Source organism: Erinaceus europaeus, chromosome 13 (assembly GCF_950295315.1).
Source record: "Erinaceus europaeus chromosome 13, mEriEur2.1, whole genome shotgun sequence".
Lineage (NCBI taxonomy): Eukaryota > Metazoa > Chordata > Mammalia > Eulipotyphla > Erinaceidae > Erinaceus > Erinaceus europaeus.
Window position 1 is genome coordinate 88,047,731 of NC_080174.1, and position 13,756 is coordinate 88,061,486.

Below are 13,756 nucleotides of genomic sequence, written 5' to 3' on the forward strand. Positions count from 1 at the left end.
AGTCAATGCAGTCTTTGGCTCTAGAACTCTGGGATTTTGCTCACACTCTTTCTCTGGGTAGAGCAAAACACGACACTCACTTTAAGAAGTGTTTTCTCTCTGTCCTAGTCATGTGTTTCTTTTTCTTTACCACACTCACAGCTGTACAAGTACCTGATACAATTTCAGTGAATTGTTGCTTAACATAGATCAATACCTGTTCCAGTACTGACAGTTTCTCAAAGCACACATCCTTTTAAAGGCATCCCATGAACAATTCCATACAAGCCTCTTTTAAGGCTCCCTGGAAACCCAAGTACCCTATAGAGATGGTGCCTGATTGATTTTTCACAACAAATTGACCTCCCTCAGACCATGGGCCAGCACTGGAGCTTGCCCTAATCAAGTGAAATGGGAGCCTTTAGGATAGATGGTTGTGGCAGTGGGCCAGGTTCAAAGGTGCTTATCGGAATTAGAGAATGCTGATTCATCATCTGCCCCAGGGGTAGGTTAGCATGCAAGCCATCCTAGCAGTGAGAGCTACAACATCTGAATTCCTTCTTTTGCTCAACCCTTTCAGAGTTTTTAATTCATGATCAAAACCCCTTCATTGGGTAAGCTGGCTATATTTCTAAAGAAAAGGAAAGACGTGCTTTTCCATCATCAGAGTATACCCTCACAAAATTGTAAATGGCAAAGGAAGCAGGACAGTTCTCATCCTGACACATTTTAGCCCACAGATATGTCTGTCTTTGTGTACATATGTGTGTTTGTTTGTTGTTCCCCAAAGGTGAACATTTGAATACTTGGAAAAATATAAATTGTAACCGTGACTATTTCTAGAAATTGATTGTTTGCTCTTCCACATCATACGGTAATGAACATTCTATGTTAACCATTTGTATATTGTGTAATTAGATAATGACAATTTATATGTATTGTATTTAATTATATATCTCAGTGTTATATTGAGTATATAGATTTATCTTCTACTGTGAGCTGTCTAAGTTATTTCTTAGACAATTATGAATTGTCATAAAGGTAGCATTTCATAGTGGTGGTGAGTCAAATAGTGTTCTCAACACCCAAGCCACAAAAAGGATCATCATATTAGAAAACGAACTTCTTACATTATTATTATTTTATTTTGCCAATAGAGTTATCACTGGGGCTTGGTGGCTATACCCTGAATTCACCATTCTTGGCAGCATTTTTTTGATAGGACAGCAAAAAATTGAAAAGGAGGGGGGGAGACAGAAGAGAAAAAAGAGATAGATGCAACCCAACTTCCATGCTCATGACACCCCCCCTGTAGTTTGGCACTGAGGGGGCTTAAATCTGGGTCCTTGCCCATGTGGTAATGTGTAAGCCCACTAGTTCACAGTGCTGTAGGCTCTTAGTTGGTCCCCTACGCCTACACTGAACTCTGTTCCAGACTCTTGGAAACAGAGTTGGCAGTCAGCTGAGGTAAAGAACAAACACCTCATCACAGACCCCTGCAAGCATCAACCCGGCTTTGACCTAGCACGTTATGATTGGGCCCTCCTCAATCGCTATCGAACAGGCCATGGCCAGTGCGCCGCTATGTTCCATCGCTGGGGAGCCAGAGACAACCTGAACTGCCCCTGCGGCTACAGACAGACTATGACCCACATAGTCAATGACTGCCACCTCTCCAGATTCAAAGGAGGTCTCAAAACTTGACATCAGGCTCAACCTGACGCTGTTGACTGGCTATGGAAGAAGGGCAAACGCTAGAAGAAGAAGTTGGATCAAGGGAGTTTACCAATACAAAACACTCATATAATATAGGACTTATTACTCGGGCAAAACCCTGAGTAGTGTGTGTGTGTGTGTGTGTGTGTGTGTGTGTGTGTGTGTTTAGCACCTGCACCACAAATTCACTGCTCTTGGAGGCTATTTTTTCACCTTTTGTTGCCCTTGTTGTTTTATTGTTGTTGTGGTTATTATTATTGCTGTCATCGATGTCGTTGTTGAATAGGATGGAGAGAAATGGAGAGAGGAAGGGTAGACAGAGAGGGAGAGAAAGACAGACACCTGGAGACCTGCTTCACTACTTGTGAAGCGACAACCCTGCAGGTGAGGAGCCGTGGGCTCAAACCGGGATCCTGACACCTTCACGTCCTGTGTGCTTAACCCGCTGCACTGCTGTGCTACTGCCCGACGCCCCCCGAGAAATGTTCTAACAGTACTACTAAAATTGCGTTTGAGAATCTGGAGGAAGTAATAGCATTCAGTGGGTGGCCTCATAGTACAATGGGAGAAAAACACATGCAAAGTTTCAGACAAGAGTTGATACTAGAGTCACTACAGGGTTGGAAGATCCATCATCCACCCCATATTATAGAGGGGTATGTTTGAGTCCATTTCTTTTGTCAAAGAAAAAACAATTATGTAGGTGAGGAAGCCACTAACATCAGTGAGAAATCCAGTGATGAGAGTCCACTGTAGACTGACTGACACCATGAAAAACCGTGACAAAAATAGATTCTCTAATGCAATGGAGATGATAGGACTCAAAGTAATGGAACTGACATGGAGCCATTTAATCATCAGGAGAAACAGAATAAGTGAAAGTATCATAATGAGTAGATAGTCAGGAACCTGACCTGCAAAGAGATATGGCAGTGAATATAACATGGTCTTTCTAAAAAAAAAAAGGGGGGGAGGGAAATTAAAAATAAATTGCTCATTTCTACTCAAACAAAGGAATGAAGACTGGGTACCATCCTCCGCAGAAAAAGCTACAGGTTGAGCATTTTCATGAACATTTTGCAAGAAAATCTAGGGATTCATGTAATGATAGAATATTCAGTGGACAAGGCCCCAGAGCGAGATTGGGACATGCTCCAATTTCATAAATGGTTTGACTAGTTCTGGTCATTCTTCTTCTTTTTTTAAAAATCTATTTATTTTCCCTTTTATTGCCCTTGTTATTTTATTGTTGTAGTTATTATTGTTTTTGTTATTGATGTCGTCATTGTTAGATAGGACAGAGAGAAATGGAGAGAGGAGGGGAAGACAGAGAAGGGCAGAGAAAGATAGACACTTGCAGACCTGCTTCAAGGCCTGTGAAGTGACTCCTCTGCAGGTGGGGAGCTGGGAGCTCAAACCAGGATCCTTATGCAGGTCCTTGCACTTTGCGCCACCTGCGCTTAACCCGCTGCACTACCGCCAGGCTCCCTGTTCTGGTTCTTCTTATTCTCTTTTTCTTCCCTCATGTCTTCAGCTTCTTTGAGCTGTAACATCCCTGTCCTATATAAAGATATAGAGAGTCAAGGTTCAGAGGAGGTTGATATGTAGGGATTTATAGTTGGGTCAGGATAGGAGCATACTAGAAATAGCACCTGAACTGAACTCCACCCACCAACGGCTTCAGTACAGTGCAGAATGGGGGGGTGTATTTTAATGCTCAGCTCTATGCCTTAAGGCAAAATAATTTAGTGAGATGGTGAGACTATAAATGTCTCAAAGAATAGAGAAGTGTAATGAGGCCTTTATGCTCTTGAGTGCAGTAGTTCAGTGAGATTCCAACAACTACTTCTCATCAATATTCAAATTGAATTCATATTGTCATCAAGCTAAGAACAAGTGTATCTGCCCATTTATTCCTACAAATGATAACATATCTACTTTCTAATTTAGGGAATTTATTGCCTAGAAGTCTTGTTGGCCTCATGCAAAATCAGATCAGAGAACCCCTGCCCTGGCAAGGTAGTGCACGCATGTTTAGGTGAGAATTTTTTTTAATTTTCTAATTTTTTATATGTATTTATTTTCCCTTTTCTTGCCCTTGTTGTTTTTCGTTGTTATAGTTATTATTATTGTTGTTATTGATGTTGTCATTGTTGGATAGGACAGAGAGAAATGGAGAGAGGAGGGGAAGGCAGAGAGGGGGAGAGAGAGAGAGACACCTGCAGACCTGCTTCACCGCCTGTGAAGCGACTCCCCCACTGGTCCTTGTGCTCTGCGTCACCTGCGCTTAACCTACTGCGCTAGCGCCCGACTCCCTAGGTGAGAATTTTTAGCTAACATTGCATTCCAGTCCCAAGCGGAAAAATAACAAAATAATTTAAATTGACCCACATTCTTGATAAGCTCTTCAGTCTGCTTATATCAACCTCTGCACAGTTCCATTAGAATATAATCAGTTGAAATTCATTTCATATTGAGGGTTCATTACAAATGATGAAATTATTCCCAAGTACTGTCACTGGAGTAGAATAAAATAATTTTGCGAATCTTCAGTGTTTAAAATAAATATGTTTATTTTTCAAATCTGTCAAAATGGCATGACACTTGAGAGATTCTATTGAGTGCAAAAGCCCTGACTTTTGCATCCTTTGAATTGAGGCTGAATGTCCTGATTACCTTGAAGGAAAGTTGACATGCTCTGCATTGCATAGACTTTATCTCAGTTCCATCAGGATTTGCCTTGCTTACTGAGAGAGTTGTCACAAAAAACAACAATTATAGCTGGTGCTAGATTGACTGCCTGCAAAGGGCAGAAAATTAATGAAGTGGCATAGAAGTGTATAGACCACATATGATTTATTCTTTATAAATTGTAGGATAGACAAAACGATGAGTTCTTGATACTGTTATCCCCCTGGTACAGTTGATATACTTAAGGATCAATGATTTTAAATTTAAATTATTTCCTCTAATATACACTCCGTTCATGTGATCAGTGCACATTTCAAAGCAAATTCACTCATCAAGAATGCCCAGGATCACATTTATTCAGCTGGAATGTTTGCTGCTCCTGTGGTGACATTTTCTGACATAGATGCCATTGTTCAATGTTTATTTAAAACTATCTGGAAAACAGTTAGAAAGTAACTTTATTATCATCCTGTTTCTTTTTATTAATAAAAATTTTCATTTTATGGACTGGGTTATTAACATAATACTCAGACAATGACAGAATTACTTAAGATAAATTAGATAAAGTGAAAATCATTGTTCATTTATGAGGCAGTATAGCATATTTGAAAACCTAGTACAGGGGGTCGGGTGGTGGTTGATTCGGGTTCAAGCCCTTGGTCCCCATCTGCAAGGAGAAAGCTTTGTGAGTAGTAAAGCAGGGATGCAGGTGTCTCTCTGTCTCTGTCTCTGTCTCTGTCTCTGTCTCTTGCTCTCTGCCTCCAGGGTTATTATTGGGGCTTAGTGCCAGTGCTGTAAATCCACTGCTACTGGCAACCATTTTTCATTTTTATTTATTGGATAGGACAGAGAGAAATTGAAAAGGGAACAATTGCCCTCAACCTGGATCAACAACAGTAGAGAATGTTCCATCCTCCAAAGGGAGGCTGGACAACATACTCTATGCTACCCGAGGAAGATGGGTCCTGATATTGGGGCAGCTTGGAATGTTCCTACTCATGACCACAGAATGTGAGATCAGATCTACAGGGATGCAGAGGTCACACAGGCTCCTAAGCTGAATATGGGCCCCAGACCACATCAAATCAGTGGGGTTTACAGTCAATAATATTTATACCCCTTTCCCATATTTGGGAGCTACTCTCTTCCCTGATGCAGATTTCTGGTCATTTTTCAGCCATGACATCATCTCCCCAGACAATAACTTGGCTCCACCTGCATATCAGATTTCAGGCTCAGGGGAAAAATAATAACTAGTATAGCCACAGGCCCTTTGGAATATAACTAAAATATGCCTACTAGCTACCTACAAAATGGACACCCCCCCCAATTCTTCATCTGCACTACTCCAGCCTTTAGGTTCATGATTAATCAACAACTTGTTTGGCTTTATATGTTAACTCTCTTTTCAGCCACCAGGTTCCAAATACTAGCTTGATGCCAACCAGACATCCCTGGGCAGAAGACCCCACCAATGTGTTCTGGAGCTCTGATTCCCCAGAACCCTGCCCCACTAGGGAAAGAGAGAGGCAGGCTGGGACTATGGATCACCTGTCAATGCCCATGTTCAGTGGGGAAGCAGTTACAGAAGCCAGACCTTCCACCTTCTGTACCCCACAATGACCTTGGGTCCATACTCCAAGGGAGGGGATGGGATATGGAATTCTGGTGGTGGGAATTGTGTGGAGTTGTGCCCCTCTTATCCTATGGTTTTGTCAGTGTTTCCTTTTTATAAATAATAGAAAGAAAGAAAGAAAGAAAGAAGAAAAGGAAAGGAAATAAAAGAAAAGAAAAGAAAGGAAAGGAAAAGAAAAGGAATGAAAAGAAAAGAGAACAGTTCACATAGTCATTCAGAGGTTTAAGCTTTAGTATATGTAACTAACTAGAAAAAGGCAGGATCACATTGGTGATTTGTTTTATATTTTACTTTTTGCTTTACTTCTATTTTGAAAGGACAGAGGGGAATTGAGAGAGAAGGGGAGTTCGAGAGTGAGAGACACTTGAAGCACTGTTTCACGATTTGTGAAGCTTATACCCTGCAGGTGTAAACCAGAAGCTTGAACCTAAGTCTCCATTCATAGTAAGGTGTATGCTCAACCAAGTGCACCACCACCCAGTCCCTGACTTGTTTTATTTTAAAGTTTATTATATTTGTTGATAGAAGAGAGAAAGAGAGATAATGACAGAGGCAGAGACCAGAGCATTACTCCAGTATATGTAGTGTTGGAGATTAAACCTGGGCCTCAGACATGCAACTACAAGGCTTTATCCACTAAATCATTTCTCTGCAACACATGAATGATTTGGATGAGTTGAGTCTGGAAGTAGTTCAAATCACATTTGCTCACAATACAAAAATTGTATCTTAATTACAGTTGCTAGGAAGGTCAGTCTTGGTAACTATTAAGGATACATAAAAAAGAAATAATTTTAAAATAATTTTATCAATGAATAGTTTCTTACATAATTTCTTAGTTTTTATGAGGATTTAGTGAATTGTTTAGAAGACTAGCTAGTGTTGCAAATATAAAGTATTACTATGATTTATACATATTAAGTGAAGTATGTTTTTAAAGTATTCAGTAAAATATCTGGCATATACAAGATAGTCAAAATATAGCATTATTACTGTCACATTGACATAACTATCATTCTAGACTTAAAATCTGGATTTAAAATTTGACTGTGTGACTACCTCTGACAAGGAAAACTCCGCAAAGAAAACATAAGGATGAAACTCATTTATATTTGTCTAGGCAATGACATGGCACTTCTGGCTATGGCATGAAAATCACACATAGCAAAAAACATCAGCAAATGGGGTGACAGAAAACTAAACCCTTTTTCACAGAAGAAGCAACAATAAAAAGTAAAAAAGTAATCTATAGAGTGGGAAAATATTTGCAAACCACATATCAAAGAAGTTAAAATAAAAAAAACCTGCAAAGAGCTCTTGCAACTCAACAACAATAAATACGATTAAAAATTGAAGAGGCAGAAAAGCTAAATAAATAATACCCCCCCCACGCACACACAAAGACAAATTAGCAACAGAAAAAATATTTTACCTGGTTGTCTAATTAGAAGGCCATTTTTACTGTTTCATGGATGGCAGGACAGTGTTGATGTGTCTCTTCTCAGTTTGTGTGTGTGTGTGTGTGTGCATGTGTTCTTGCCAGAGTGTCAGTGCTCCAAGCTGACTTTTTCAGGTAAAGAGAGACAATGAGACAGAAAGAGGGGAAAGATACCACGGCAACAAAGTTTCCTTCAATGTAGTGGGGGCCAGGAACATTCCTGGATCTTGCAGATGGCAAAGCAGATACACTCCCATGTGAGTTTCTTGCAGGACCTAGGACGCCATTATTTACAAAATGTTCTGTTTATGACATGCATTCTATAAATATTTTATAGGGATTCAACTCTATATAAAATATGTGTGACTATCTAGTTTTCTCAATGTCATGTTATGAAGAATATTCTTCTTCTTTCAGTGCTCTTGATTGACTTGCAAAATACTACATGATAATATATTCAGGGTCTTACTTCTGGGTCCTCTATTTTGTTCCATTGATCTCTGAGTCTATTTTTTATACCAACACCATACTGTTTAATTAGTTGAGTATATAAATGAAAGGTGTATTTGGAACATCTTTTAGAAGTCTAGAACATAAGAAAGGAAAATGGTATTACTAGTATTCAAACAAAACTGCTGCTAAGGAGAAAAATATATATGTATTTATACTGAAATAAGCCACATTTCTTTTGAATCCCTATTTTAAAAACGTTCTTGAGTAGTGAAGCAGGTCTGCAGATGTCTCTCATTCTCTCTCCCTTTATTTCTCCCCCTCCTCTCTCAATTTAACCCTGTCACTCTGTCCCATAGAATCAAATAGAAAACAATAGAAAAGAGGAAGAAAGTGGCCCCTGGGAATGGTGGATTCATAGTGCAGGCACCGAGCCACCATGAAAGCAAAACACAAACCAAACCAAACAGGATAATCATTTCAATCATCAATCTAATCTTTAATTTACTGAGTACGGAGGTACTTATTTTAAATTAATTGATTTCCTCATTTTAAGTAGTTTTTAAATGGTGATAATCCAGTTTTCTCTGCAAAAAAGTCCAAATGTCCATTTGTATTTTCTAAAAGTCAGATGTGTTCTTAAATTACCCTAGTTCGAGCACTTACCTAATCTCCCTGTAGGTGGGAATCTGAGTCTTGAACCCATATCCTAGGGAATGGTAATGTGTGCTCTCAATTGAGTGTGCCATTGCCTGGCTACTTAAATTATTTTCTTAGAGAGCCATTAAGCTAGTGACTTTTCTTTTCATCATATTAGCTTCTACTCAGAAAAAAATATATATGTACTTCTAAACTGTCTTTTGATTCTAGTTTTCCTAATTGAAGTTCAGCTATTTTATTTCCCTGTATAAATTCTATTCTTTGAAAAACATCTAATGTTTAATCTTAGAAAAGGTCCCACTAATGTATTAAAGATTGACATAGTAATTGTTGTTCCAGTGGGGAAAGCATTCAAGGAGTGAGGAGTATGAATTTCTCTTGTTTCATTTCAATGGTAGCAATCAAACTTCCAATTAAAATTAGTCACTCAATTGCTTTCTAAATGATTCTGGTGACTTCATTAATCTGCAGTGATGAGCTACCTCTGTAATACTTAATACCCTGACAAGACAAGCCACATATTCTCAAACATGAGTCAAATTCCAGTCTGCCTTCTGATACTTCCGGACAAGAGAAATCCTTCTTTTATATGATGAGGGCATATTTCAGACACAGTTCATGTCCCGAGTAGACTGAACTCTTGTCTAGCATTGTAAATTTCCAGAGGGCAGACACCAATGGCAGCTATAATGCATTTTTATCTCACTTGAAGGAGCACTAAGAGGAGGTGACAAAGACTCTCATCAACTCTTTAAGTCACTCAGCTGAAACTCCTTGGGTTTGAAGGTGAAGAGCCTCATTTTAAAGGTTAGTAGGATCCTTTTTATCTCTCAGGTGATAGTTGTCCTCTTGTAGGGATCATGACTCTTCAGAATAATTTGACTGTGACATGTTCAGAAACAACTTTATTTTCTGTCCCCAAGGAATTCCAGCTATGATACTATCATGATCCAACTCATCATTTCCACTTCAGTCTGCTGTGACCTAGACTCAGCCATCCAGCTCATTCCTATTCACCTGAATAATTAGGACTCAAGGTTAACTTTACATGTTCAAAAAGTCAACTCATTATCTTTCCTTCGGAGTGTGCTCATCCTGCAGTTATTTATGTCACATAGTTGAGAATCCTTCTTCAATTCCTTCCATATTTCCATTTTTTCTCCTTTTTTTCTCCTTTCTCCCTTTTTCTTTCTTCTTCTTCTTTTTTTTTTTTTAACTTCCCACATTGATTCAGTGACCAGATCTTCTTGTTGTTGTGGCCACCAGGATTTACCTGTTCTGAGCCATTAAGAAAGAGAAATACAGAGACAAAGGGCAAGAGCGCAACATGCTGCACACTGACAGCTCCCTCAGATTCAAAGCTGGGTCATATGAATAACCCAGCTTCCAGGTGACCTATCTCTGGAGAACGTCAGTGACCAAGTATTGATCCATCAAGTTTTTTAATCATTTTATTTGGGGGTTAATAGTTTACAGTACAGTTATTGACACATAACTACAAGTATATTTATCCACTTTATTGGAGGGTTGATGGTTTACATAGTACAACTATTGACGCATAGATATAACCTCTCATCTTCTTATGCTAGGCATTTATAGGGCACTTTTCCCCCCAACCTAGGTCTGTTCCACCACCATGCACCAATACCCCAGCAATTTTTCATATCATCCGTTACTCTCTTTCTCCATAGTGATTTGCTTTAGTGCAATTCTGAATTTTATTATTATATGTAACTTGTCCTTATATGTCTTTAATGATATAGAGAAAATTGAACCAGATGCCGTGGAAGATATTATATATCCAACGGTAAATTTTATATTCTTCACCTCATTGGTTGTTTTAGAACTCAGGTTTCCACATGCTGTGGCCAAAGGTTGGATCAAGAGCATGTGATTTATTCACCATTTATGTAGAGGTATCATTTCTAGGGTCTTTTCACCAGTGATAGAAATCCTAAATCAATTTACTACAAGGAGAAAAGCCAGCTAGAGACAGAAACATACTGAAGGGAAGAGAAAAACAAAATTGATCTGGGAACACTGAATTAAGGCAAGCTTGACATTCATCTTATTTCATGGCTTTTATTACATCAGCCAATAAGTTTACATATTGATTAACTGAGTTCTCCTAGGAGTTCTTTCATTTGCAACATAGAAATCCTAACTAGTCTATCTTTTCTTGTCAGAGCTATCACAAAGGTATCACAACTCATTTCTCTGTCAAGGATATATACTACTCAGTTGACCACCCACTCTCTTGACAGAGTGATTTTTCAAAAACAAACAAACAAACAAAAGAGCTCTACAGACCTATTCATGTGCTCCCGGCTTAATCTTCTACCATGGTAACTTATTATCTTCTGCATAAATTAAGCCTCGTCAGAATGACACATTATTGAATCTCGTCTTCCTGTCTGCCTCATCCCTCACTGCATCCCAATGTGAATTCTGTGCCACCGGTCTTGCTGAAATACTTTTGGCTCCTAGAATAGAAGATGTTTATCACTCACCTCTCTGTCTTTGTACATGCGGCTTCCTCATCTCAGACTCCAGCTAATTGCATCCTATGCAATAACCACCTACTTCTAACCCACTTTGTGCACAAATAAGTGCAGTATTCTGGCAAAGCCCCTCTCCTTCCTTCTTACCTGGCGAGGTTTGGCTGTAAATCTGTCTGTTCCTAAGAAAACGTTATGCTCTCTGCCTTGCCTCACCTGTCTCTTCTCTCTCACTCCCCCACCCCCACCCTCTCACACACACCACCAGGGTTATCACTGAGGCTTGATGCCTGCACAGTGAAGTCACTGCTTCTGATAGCTATTTTTTCTTTGCTTTTTTTTTTTTTTTGATTATATAGGACAGAGAGAACTTGAGAATGGAGAGGGAGATAAACAGGGAGAAAGACAGACACTTGCAGACCTGGTTCACTGCTCAAGAAGTTTCCCTCGTGCAGGCTGGGAGTGGGAACTAGAGCCTGAGTCCTTGTGCATTATAGCCTGTGAGCTTAATCACGTGCAACGCCACTGGATCCCTGTGAATGCCTTAATAATATCACTTGTTGAAATACTTTGTTTTTTTTTTAGGGTTGGTCTCATCTTTGTCCCTCCTTTGAAGGCCAGAACTATCTTTTATTTATCTCCATAGACTCAATCTTAGTACCAAGAGTGGTATGATGACTTATTCATCTCCTTAAATAAATGAAAAGCCAGTTTCTTCAAATTGGGGGTCGGGGGCATTAGCTATCAATTAAATTTTCAGGTGTACTGTGTCAGGTGACTGACTGATGACAAACGACACCTGGTGTGTGGTTTTCGTGTGAGAGAAGTCATCTCAAGTCAAAGGACCTGGAATAACTGGAGTGTCTGTGCAGATGTAAAGGGTAGCAGTCAACCTTCAAGAGAAAACATGGACGTTGTGGCTACACCTCTTGGTGCTTGCTTAAGAAAAATGAAACCAGCTGTGCAGGCAAACATGGTGAAAGCCTCTGTGTCCTAGAGCCATCCATGACTTGATAGGAGGATGCTTGTATTTGTTCCAGCTCTTTCATTTTATAGATGAAACAAAGTGGGTTTTTCCTAAGAGGTTCCTCTCTCTGTGATACTGACCTCTTCTTTATGATCTCATAACCTTTAAAAAATGTTTAAACTTTTATTTATTTTATTTGATAGAACAGAGAGAAATTGTGAGGGAGGAGGAGGCAGAAAGGGAGAGAGAGACAGAGAGTCAGCTGCAGCCCTGCTTCACCACTCATAAAGCTTCCCCTGCAGGTGGGGACAGGGCGCTTGAACTTAGGTTCTTGTTCATGGTAATACATGCACTTAACCAGGTGCACCACTACCTGGCCGCCTTCTCATAACCCTTTGTACCCTTTAAATTCAGTGTTTTATAGCAATCTGTCTTCCACTGTTGGGCTAGCGTCACGAGAAAGAGAGAGAGAGAGAGAGAGAGAGAGAGGGATGACCCAGGGACTAAGCTCATGGCAGCAAAACAATCAACCCGGCTTTGACCTAGCACGTTATGACTGGGTCCTCCTCAATCACTATCGAACAGGCCATGGCCGGTGCGCCGCTATGTTCCATCGCTGGGGAGCCAGAGACGACCCGAACTGCCCCTGCGGCTCCAGACAGACTATGACCCACATAGTCAACGACTGCCACCTCTCCAGATTCAAAGGAGGTCTCGAAACTTTACATCAGGCTCAACCTGACGCTGTTGACTGGCTACGGAAGAAGGGCAAACTAGAAGAAGAAGCAAAAGAATACAAATCTTTATTCATTTGAGCACCCCAGAGTTGGGCGCTAGCACACCTGGTTAAGCCACATAGCACCAACCACAATGACTGGCATCAGCCTCCTGGTCTGCATGCCAGGCCTTCTCCAGCTCGGGACATGAAAGAGACAAGACAGGAATGGAAGTGGCTTGGTTAGAACCTTCGCAGCAGCTGCTATGGAAGTTTTCTTCCTTCGTGCTCTCTTTTCTCCACCCCCTCTCCTAGCCATTTCTTTTCCCACTTGCCACTTTCGGTTAAAGATTATATATATCATTATCTCTGATCAGTAAAGGCATTGCATTGCATTCCCGCTCTCTCTCCTGCGACACCAGCCTGGCAGCTTGACGATACCATACATGGTTAGGAGAGGGGCAGAGAAAGATGGATGAGGAGAGATGGCTGAGGCTGGAAAGGTAGGAACTTCCTTAGCAACTGTTGCAGGGGGTTTTAACTGGTAGGATTAATAATACCCTGTGGGGAATTAGGAAGGAGACCTTTAGTCATTTGTAAGACAAAGCAGAAGATTGATATGTAGATAATAAAGGCACAGGCCATAGTAGCAGGGAATGTGAATATCCTGAGTTTTAAAGTCTCTTACTGATTATCTGTAACTCAAAATACAATCCTCTCTCCAGGATCAGGTTCTTTTATTTATGTTATTTTATTTATTAGTGATTTAATAATGATCATCAAGATTGTGGGATAAGAGGAATACAACTCCATACAGTCCCCACCACCAGAGTTCTGTATCCCATCTCGTCCACTGGAAGCTTCCCTATTCTTCATCTTCTGGCAATATGGACCAACATTCTTTATGGCGTGCAGAAGGTGGGAGGTATGGCTTCTTCTGGACATGGACATTGGTGGGTTGATGATCTTGACATTGAATAGAGATTGAGTTCTGCATCTTGAACAC